Below are 10,207 nucleotides of genomic sequence, written 5' to 3'. Positions count from 1 at the left end.
ATACCCACGATCTGATGTGTACCTGTTGGGTCACTTGCCTCGGAGTGGACATTTAAATTTACACGCAATGCACAACACTTGAATAGATATATCACAGTGTGTATCATTTCAAACATGTAATCAACCAGTTTTTTCCGGATGTCCACCCATTGAAAATTGATTCGGGATGAGGTGTTCCTACAAAAGTGTATTAGAAAATTTCAGCTGAAAAAAAAAAAAAAACTTACAGACCATTCTCAAGAACAAACCCTCCAGGGGTACTAACTTTCTTGGTTTGTTGCATAACTCCGTACTGGTAACTTATTGTGGAGTGGGCTCAATCAATCCCGGCTTCCCAAAGGATGAGGGACTTAATAAGAAAGGGGTGGGAACTCGTGTTTTTTTTTGTCATACTGTAAACTACTGAGGTGATACAACCTTCAAGAGAGCGTCAGAAGCGACTTAATCTTTCATAAGGATGTAATTGTTTCATAATATTTAGGGTACATCAACCTTTTTATCATAGTCAAGTACCAGAATAGTGTTGAGTTAAGGCAAAAACGTTCTTTTACCGTAATTGGTTCTGGTGCTCCTCGGTGAAAACTCCTGATAACGTTTACGTTTTATACCGTTCTGTGGGACCATAGTTAGTAGAGGGGACTACTAACTATGGTGGGACCTTTGATAGTAAACTCAGTATTATTAAAAAGCATGTGTCAAAACATCTTAGTCAAATGCAGTTACAAAACGTTTAAGAAAAGATCTTCCCTCTTAATGTAACTCTAGGATCGTAGACATCTTGCACGGATTGTATTGCTAGAGATGAAGGATTTAGGGCAGCGGCTATCTTAGTTAGTATTGTGTCTTGATATAGTATCTCAAGTAGCTTTTGTATACGGTTGGCGTTTTAATTTAGTGACCGTCATAAACACAAATAAAGGTTCAAACTAAAAAACGCATTTATCTTATGGATATAATTTGAATATATCAACAAAGTTGAAATGGTAAATTGGCCACCGTTACGGTTATAAAAGCTGACGTTTCGAGCGTTAGCCCTTCGTCGGAGCGAATAGAGGAATTGTGGGTTGTGTGCGCTTTTAAACGCAGAAAATGGAGCTACGTTATTGATGGGAACATAGCAACGAGACAAACACGAATAAATTAGTGGAATGTAAAGCGTTCGTTGATACCTGTGGGATTCAGACTGCCGGTTTAAAAGATGAGCATTTGTTCAAGAGTTTTGCGGCTTTCCGTGCTACCTAAGTGCAAGGAAAGACCGCAGATTGCCATATGTTGCTTAGAATGATTGGGTAAATTAAAATGTTTGGATGTGTCCTTGTCATTCCTCTCCCACCCTACTTTCACAATCTAAATGGCTAACACCCATATAATCTAAATTTAGATCAGTGGGTTCAAGCCGTGTCAAATGATCATCTAAGTCTTCCCAGTAGCTTATTAAATATGAATAAACATTTCGACCAATCAAATTCCTTCACTTGGAATGCGTAAGGGGAAATCCTTTACCGAATAGTTACGAATTCGCTAGGTCTACTTGGTTTGGACGTTCAGGTATTATCGGCTTTGTCGTGTACTTTTGGCGCTTCTTCGTCACTATGACTGACAAGGATACAAGTAGAGCTCGCAAAAGAACATATAATAAAATAAGCGATGTACAAAAGTCAAAACTACAAGAATATTATGACGGCGGCATGAAAACATGCAGTTCTGATAATACGGGAAAGATTGGTGTGGCAGCCCAGGAAACTGGGCTGACTATTGATCAAGTAAAGGTAAGATATTTATTAGTTGGACTGAAACACTACCATGTTTGATGTATGCGGAATACCCCGCCACTTATTTACATCTCGTTGAATAATAATAGCGATCATTGTGGTGACTGCTTCTTTCTTCGAAGCGCACCGACATATGTAAATGATGTAGTGGTATATTGTCCTTCAGAATTCTACTTCCCTTACTCTATGTACTGCACCAACTTATCTTTTAAAGGATTGAATCTTAAACAAAATTTTGCCCGTCATACACCAAGGTCAAGGAAGTTCACTGTACGATTGTACTATTCATAATGAGGCGTTGTGGTAATTGTTTGCCTCGTTAATTAAAGGAAGCTCCCATGTTTTTTTTTAAATAATTGTTTTGTACCGTTTTATGCTCGAAAATACGCTTGCAGTCTGCAGTATAATCAATGATCAAGAATATACCGGTAAAAGAAGATAGGCGTTTACTCATTCGTTATTATAAATTATAAAGAATAATTATTTTGTGTTACCCTTTTGAGAGCTAACGTAAGCAACCTTAGTGAAACGTAGGCTAACCCTAGTGCCCTGTTGGCCAACAGACGAGCTAGTTAGGCTAACCTGAGTGCTCTGAGGCTAACCGGAGCACAAGTTTGGCTAATTGGAGCTGACAAGTAGGCTAACCTAAAAGTGTTAATAGTAGGTAACCTGATAGCTAACGATCGAATCCTTGCTCGAAGTTTAGGTTACATCCTCAATCTAGAGTGGTTGAATGTTACATTTATCATCCATTCGACATCCATGTACATGCCAAGAAGATCTACCTTTATTAATTTGTTGCCAGCCAATCATTCTGTTCTGGATCGAATACAATCTATTGATCAAGTAAAGTATACAAGCTCAGAGCTTCTGCGTGCAGCTTGCATGGGTATTAATAGGGTCAGGTCCTGCCAGGGGGTTCCCTGTGTTGCTTGTCTGAATTTAAAAAGCTACGGTGTCATTATTTTGTCTATATTTCTCCACCTTGTTGTTGTTGTCGGAATTTTGGTGAACAAGATCTTAATTTTTTCAGACTTTCATATATTATGCTATCACTACTTTTTTGGCCATATCCCTTGTAGGAATTTACCCTGGCTGGGCCTCTATAGGGCCAGCAAGGGAAAGAAGGCAAAAAGGGAAGGGTTGCTATTGTAGCTTAAGGCATTTTGAAATACTTTATTTTAATGTGATACATTTATATAGAAATGGATTGGAAATGCTAGACAAAAGGAAAAGATAAGTTCTGGAGTACAAGCAGCTCCAAAGCCAATTAAGATTCCAACGTGTTCCCGTGGCTCACACTCCTACAACATGTTCTGTCCAGAGTATTTCAAGTCAGGTGAGAGGTCTGATAATGTTTTCAAACACTAAGAACAAATTGTTTACATGCATTGTAACTATTATAGACCATTGCTAAAATAATTATAGGGTAACATTAGAGGCATTACAATCCTGGGGGATGGGTTTGCAAATCCCCCCCCTCCCCCCCATTTAAAAGAATTTCTCAGCATTTGTCAGGCAAAATGCTTAGAATTCAGGCAACAGTAGAATCAATTTTAAGGCAGTTCTGCATCAGTTTAATGCTAACACATTAGGAAATTGTGTAATTTTTTCATGCATGGGGGTCACAGTCCCCCCCTCCACAGTCCCCCCCTCCAAGTCCAAGGGTGCCTGTACGTCTATGGGTATCATTAATAAACCTCTACCAGTGAATTATTTCTAAGAAATGAATATTGTAGCTTTCTCTCCTAACTTTGTCTGCTGGATGTTAGTTTTATTTTGGTGCCAGAATACCAGATTTAAATCAATAATGGACAGTGGTTTTGTTAAATGTTTCTAAACCCCAGGAGGGGTACTTGCAAGGGTGGGGGTCCAACAGAGCTCTATATTGCAACCCAAAAGGGTTTTCATCCTCAGCTTCTTTTAACCTTTGACAACATAATAGAGTGGTTGATTAATTTATTTTCAATTTTAGTTAGATCTTTGATTGCTGAGGAAACTGAAAATCATGCAGTGACATTATAATAATCAAACCAATTCAATTGATATTCCGTGGAAATGAAAACTTTAATTATTTTTTTTTGCTAGATGAGTGCAAGAAATTGTCTTTGCCTCAAGAGAACAAAGAAGCTGCCAAGAAATGGCATGACATGACATCTGCAGAAAAAGATGAGTTCAAAGGAAAAGCAGAAAGTTTAAAGGCCCCAGATGTTTCAGAGCTTAGTGAGGCTCAAAAATCTAAGTTGATATCAGCTCACAGGAAAAATCTTCTAAATGAGGTAAAGATTTCAATCACTTTAAGAAATAATCTCTAAGTCAAATTCCAATTAGGCAGCATAAACCATGAAAATTCAGAATAATTTAAAACTTTATTAAAAGTGGATGAATAAATTATAATTGTTGTTAGTATAATTTCAGAGCTGAGCAAAGAGTTTCCAACAATCTGATTGGTCGAGCGGTTCCTTATATGACGCTATATAAACCGCTCTGCATGGTTTATATAAAATGTTAAAATAAAATGTTAGCAAATGTTACTAAAATGTTATGATTTTAGAAATTTCTCTGTTTTTCAGCTCTGAAATTATACTAATTAAAAACAATTATTCACCTCAGGTTCAGTGAATATTGTGGAATAATCCCCTCTACTTCGTCTCGCGGATTATTTGACGATATTCACCTCTCCTTCGACGAATAATTGTTAATTATACTCTGTGGTAATTAATGGAACATGCAGATGTTTGTGTCCTTTTGAGTAATTATCCTCGTGCCACATTTTACTTTTTCATCTACTTCAACAGATCATGTTTCTGGAAGATTTAAGCTGTGAATCTTCTCTGATTTTTCAAGACACTTCAGGCCAAGTGTACAACTTTGGATCAAGTGCAGGGTACTCTTTTTTATGCCTGAATCCTGACATCAACATCAAATTGCGAGACCACTTTGGTGTTATATTATTACTTTGAATTAGTAATATTATAAACATCTTTGAAATTGTTCTGTTGATTTTTTGGCATGCAACTGTATTTAGCAGAAGCTTATATCAGTAGCTTATACTATTCAGTGTGTCATCCAATTAACAAGATTATTCATGATTGTAAATAAGGTGAATATGTTGTCAAAATAGACCAGAAACTACATTATTAAGTACCTCTCTCTTTATTTATTTAGCTTGCACCAATGAGAGGTTCACATACAAAGATGTACAACAGCTATTCAATTCCAAATACAGTAAGTTTAAAAATATACATATTATTTACTTTATAGTACAGATATTAACATGTAATTGTTGTCATCATCATCATCATCATCATCATTGTCATCATTATTATTATTAGCTGATTGGTTGTGAATCGCTTATTCGATATATACCTTAATAGCAGCATGGGCTGAATTGCTAAGGTTTACAATGTTATTAAGGTTGAGATCGGACGTCAACATTATCAGGCGCCTCTGCCAGCCACTTCAGTCCATGTAACGACCTCACCTTTCCCCCCACACATCCCTCCGCAGTGGAGGACATCCATCACACAGTAATCTTGTGTGTGGGAAATTAACATTTCCTACCTCTAACCCTGCAGGAGATGGGGCCTACAGTTTATTCGTCCTTATCCAAGAAGACTAGAATATCTATCCATTTCTTGATATTATAGAAAGGTAGAAAATTCTCCTCAGGTATTTTAAGGCCATGAGTATTGATCCGACTGGGCCTCGAGCCCGCACAACACAATCCGGCGCTCTAAGCAATTGAACTAACTAGGAGGCGGTAACAACAAAGATGATGATGATGTCTATAACAAAATCCTCAAACCTGATTGATTCTGAACAGCGGTTATTTGATCCTTAATCTGAATACTGTAATGAGCAAACTGTCCAATTTGGCCTGTGTGATAATCATTACAGCTGCTTGTAATTGGACAGGTCAAATCTGACAGTAATATGCAGCCAATGAAAATCCAGTGGAAAATGGCACTAGCCAATGAAATTGAATTAGTTATTCCTACCTTGTGTCTCACATTTTAGCAAAGAAAGTGTATGATGGGACATGTGGAAATGGTCAATAAGACTTACTGTCATACATTTCAGGGGTACTCAGACTCGTTACTTCCCCAATTACTTCCTAAATTTTACTCCACTCAGTGCTATTATCATTACCAATCAATGTTTCTCTTTCTTTTGCACTGTAGGTGAAGCAATAAAGAAACCAGGCAGCAGGGTGCCATATCTACGTGGGGGTTTTACAGTAGAAAATCTCCCAGATGGCATTTTCTTTAAGAAACCCTTCCATTATGGCACTAAGCAACTCCAGGCCATAATGGAGAAAAAAAGCGAAATTAAATTTGTGATTACCAATAATTTAGATATCAACTTGCAAAGCAACAGGAATGTTATTCCCTCTCTAACTCAGCCTGAAACAGTAGTCACTCTTCTGTCCAGGATAGTGGACAGACAATGTGCAGAAAGGGTAGTTAGACTGTCTGAGAAGATTAAAGAACAAGATGTGGACGTTGTGGAGTTCAGACTTGACCAGGAAGAGAGACTAAGATTAAATGAATATAGTTTTTATTTTGAAGATGATGCATGGCTTGCTGTCGGTGCTAATATTCAACACCCCACAGAAGCACAAGGGCTTATTGTCCCAGTGTTTACTGAGTCAGAAGATGAGAAATTCTGGCTTTTCTACAGTATCCAGAATCCATCAAAACTAGTTAAAGCATCATTTACTTTCAAGCTAAAAGGGAATTGGCTTGACTTACAAGGCCAATCCAACTACAAATTACTTAACAATCATCAGGATTGTGTTACTATTGCCAACTTGATCAAAAATGGACCCTATGGGCCATTATATTTTTTGCAGAGGATAGAAATTTCAGATGACCAGTACTTTAATATACCTGAAGTATTTAACAATGCAATATATGCTGCCTTAAGAAGTAGCACTATTATTTGAAATTTAACAATATTTATGCACTTTAATTCAGTGTGGGCACAAGACTATAAAGGCATAAAATCATAAATCACATGAAGAACATTGAGAAGTTTTTAGTGCCACATATGAGCACATCTTTGAATTTCTATTTAGACAAAACTTCAAGATCCATGAAACAAAAAAGGAACATTCCATCCAATGTAAAATATCAAAACTCAAAGCTCATGAATTTATTTTCCACTCAAATCACTGAAATCATTATCAATCACCATCATATAATTTTATAGACTATGCTACTAATGACTTCCCCCAAATTATATGTAAGTACTGCTGTATATGTAGACAGAAAACAGGAACTCAAACTGGTAGCATTTTTTTTTTGTTTTTTCAAACATAAACTTTAATTTAACATACTTTTTCGAAGAACCTGTCAGAAAGCCAATTTTCAATGATAGCCAGCTGACAAACAGAGAATCCTAATCGTGGTTCTTAAATTGTTACTATTATCAAACTATAGATAATGATTAGCCTAGAAGTTTTTTTGTTCATTTATTGATCATTTTCAGTGGTCAACCCAAGTGGTGTGTGACTCTATAAATGAATAGAAAATGTAGTAGAAAGTACTTTTAATTTATTACCTATATGTTGTATATTATAACAATATGTTACATGCATTTAATATTTTGTAACAAAGACCAATTGTACAAAAAAAAAAAATTAACATAAAATTAAAACTCAGCATCTTTTGTGTACTAGTGACAAGTACTTTTCAGAATCTTTGCCGATATTGTGTACTTTTGGTAGGTGGTAATCAAAGTGTCATCCAACCCAGGTACATCCCCGTAGTGGACAACATCTCATGCGCCGCTTGGTTTTGCTGAAAATATAGGGAAAATGCAATGTGTCAAAATGAGCGTGAATTGAAAAAGGTTAAGAATGCTGTTTACAGTAGAGAAAACACTCATCTATGTAACTACAATGAACACAATCCTCTTGAAAGCAGAACTCAGAACAATAACAAATTTAATAAATTACCTATTTTCCTGATTTCCTTTGCCCTTTTCCTGATTCTTTTCCCTATTTAGCTCCTCAACTTCACTCTTACTCAGCTTATGTGCATGCTTCAAATGGTTGGAAAGATTATTGTATTCCTTCAGGTCAATCTGGAAATAAAATTATAGCAAAATAGATATGTGAATATTTCATTTTGGATCATCATGACTGCTTAGCTTTTAATTGCAAAATGACGGGTAGTTGAGATCATCATTAGATCTAGATAGGCCAAGCATCAACATATCACCTGCAAATATCTCTCTGCAAAGAGTGATCTATTCGTATGTAACATTGCTTTGTGCAAATAAAATTCCAGATTCCCATACACTGCTGTGCTAATAAAATAATAATCAAGCAATGTTGCAGACTGTTTCCCAAAGTATTTTCTTATGATAGGAAGGGATGGGCCAATATCAACATCTTAAAGGTATAATTCTAGATGTCATTCTCACACCACAGTACAGACTCCACCACCTCTGTGGTTTGAATCCTTTTGAGTACCAAGATGGGTGTCTTTTGTTTACAGTTATACGTCATAGTGCTACATATGTACCTCTTAACATAAAGCCCAAGGAGAAGGGGGTTGTCAGGCTAGCCATGGAAATTTCACTGTGAGGGCAGTCCCCAAGGTAGGTATTTTGATTTTCTGCCATTCATGTCCCTTGGGTGCATGATGAATTTTGGCAATCGTTATAAATGACCACACTCACTTGCCCTAAGGTAGGGATTTAGACAGTTTTTTCACCAATTTCGGTGTCCTGACAGGGGTGGCAAATATGACAATTTTTGGACAGAAAATATCAAAATCCCCAAACCTTGCCTGACCCCTCCTCCTGACCCCGTCTCGTCCGTTATATTGAAAACTACAAGTCATACTCACACTGCAGGGGTATTTAGAAATTTTTTCCTCAGTCGTTTCCTCCGCTGTGGCAACTTTGACAGGTTATGATCATTCAAGTGACTTAAAATACTTTCGGCCTCGTTGGACATCTTCATCTTTATCAATTCCATTGACATTCCTGTACGAATGGAGGTTGTCGACTCCACGTTTCGGATCTCATGGAAATGGCAAACAAGATTTTCCATTAAACCGAGAAAGTGGCTTCTTTGCGTTAATCCAATATCCTTTGCCACTTTCTTTTGATTTATTTGATTTACTCACTTTCACCAGAGTGTGGTGAGGGTCGCACAACAGAGCGAGGCTCCTTATTAAGTGCGCCCTATATCCCACCCATCCCACCCCAGGGGAGGACATCCATCACACAGTAATCTCGTGTGTGGGAAATTAACGTCTCCTACCCCAACCCTGCAGGAGACGGGACCTCCATTTATTCGTCCCTATCCGAGAAGACTAGAATATCTAACCATTTCTTGATGTTATAGAAAGGTAGCAAATTTTTCTCAATTATTTTTAAGACCCTGAGTGTTGGTCCGGCCGGGGCTCGAACCCTCGACCTCCCGCACAACAGTCCAGCGCTCTATCCATTTGAGCTAACCGGGAGGCGGAAATTGAACAACAAGATCGATAGGGTCGTATCCATTTTCGAAATGGAAATACATTTCAATTGAAGGGTGCAAAGAGCAACGTAAGTTCGTGACCTCCCTCCCTGTGGCTTGTCTGGGGGTCTGGTTCCCAGTCATTGAGGTTAGAGGTAGACAGCTGTAGCATTACTCAGCCTTCGATCCGAGTCTTTCAGTTCAAAGATGTAGTTTGAAGATATGCCACGCACAACACGTTTTCTTTTCTTTTTTCTCTTTTTTTTTTTCCAGCCGCAATCGATTGAAAAAAGAAAAATGAATCGCGGTGTCCCAGTGCGTCACCGTTCCGTCCCTTTTTCCTCGCCTTCCCCTTCTCCCTCCTCCCACGCCTCACACCTTAACTCCCCCCTCCCCCTTCCCAACTTTACCTAGATGAAATGATTCTTCCACGTTTGTTACTTTGATTGCCGGAAAAACATGGCTTCTCGATGTAGTGGAGAAGTTTCACATTATCATGGTCATCATGGCGCAAGGACACCAGCGCTCGTGCTAATCTCGTTAAAAGAATTTAGAAAAACTTCACATGGTTAGCCAACCCACACTAAATAGCTGTTATGATATCTTCTTGCAGAAACATGAATTCACCGTCAAAAATAGTCTTTAAACATATACGTCCGTACACACAATTGTGAACACTGGAGAGGAATACGGTAGTTATATGCTATAACGAAATCATGTGCTAAACCTGACTACTGGACTATCTAGAAAAGGACAAAAAAAGACCTTTAGAACAATTTTATGAAGAAATCAGTCGATAAAAACTATTACTGAACATTACCTTCGCCAGGAAAATGATATTTTTTAAGAAATAGTCTAGTATCATGGAGGTTGGAGGACGATCGACGTCGTGTGTGACTTGTGGTTGATTTGCTACTTGATGTACATTAACACGACAACATAACGAATAAAGCGAAGA

At 37.7% G+C, this 10,207-nt stretch overlaps 1 long non-coding RNA gene and 1 pseudogene across 3 annotated transcripts; one reads left to right on the top strand and one right to left on the bottom strand.

Annotated features, from left to right (window-relative positions):
• Positions 1-1,077: 1,077 nt before the first annotated feature.
• Positions 1,078-7,451, top strand: LOC148726589 (uncharacterized; annotated as a pseudogene). The gene is made up of 6 exons (XR_015990089.1): positions 1,078-1,769; positions 2,976-3,111; positions 3,861-4,051; positions 4,571-4,715; positions 4,941-5,000; positions 5,957-7,451. The product of XR_015990089.1 is annotated as an uncharacterized LOC148726589 (transcript).
• Positions 6,316-9,257, bottom strand: LOC148726588 (uncharacterized). Of its 2 annotated transcripts, XR_015990091.1 has the most exons (3): positions 8,633-9,257; positions 7,735-7,862; positions 6,316-7,576 (listed from the first exon to the last, which is right to left on the bottom strand). It is a non-coding gene; the product is annotated as an uncharacterized LOC148726588 (long non-coding RNA). The 2 variants fall into 2 exon arrangements; XR_015990090.1 differs by lacking the exon at positions 8,633-9,257 and having other exon boundaries at positions 7,735-8,441.
• Positions 9,258-10,207: the final 950 nt, after the last annotated feature.

Source organism: Stylophora pistillata, chromosome 7 (genome assembly GCF_964205215.1).
Source record: "Stylophora pistillata chromosome 7, jaStyPist1.2, whole genome shotgun sequence".
NCBI classification, from domain to species: domain Eukaryota; kingdom Metazoa; phylum Cnidaria; class Anthozoa; order Scleractinia; family Pocilloporidae; genus Stylophora; species Stylophora pistillata.
The sequence above is the reverse complement of the archived record's forward strand: the minus strand, read 5'-3'. Positions and strand labels throughout refer to the sequence as shown.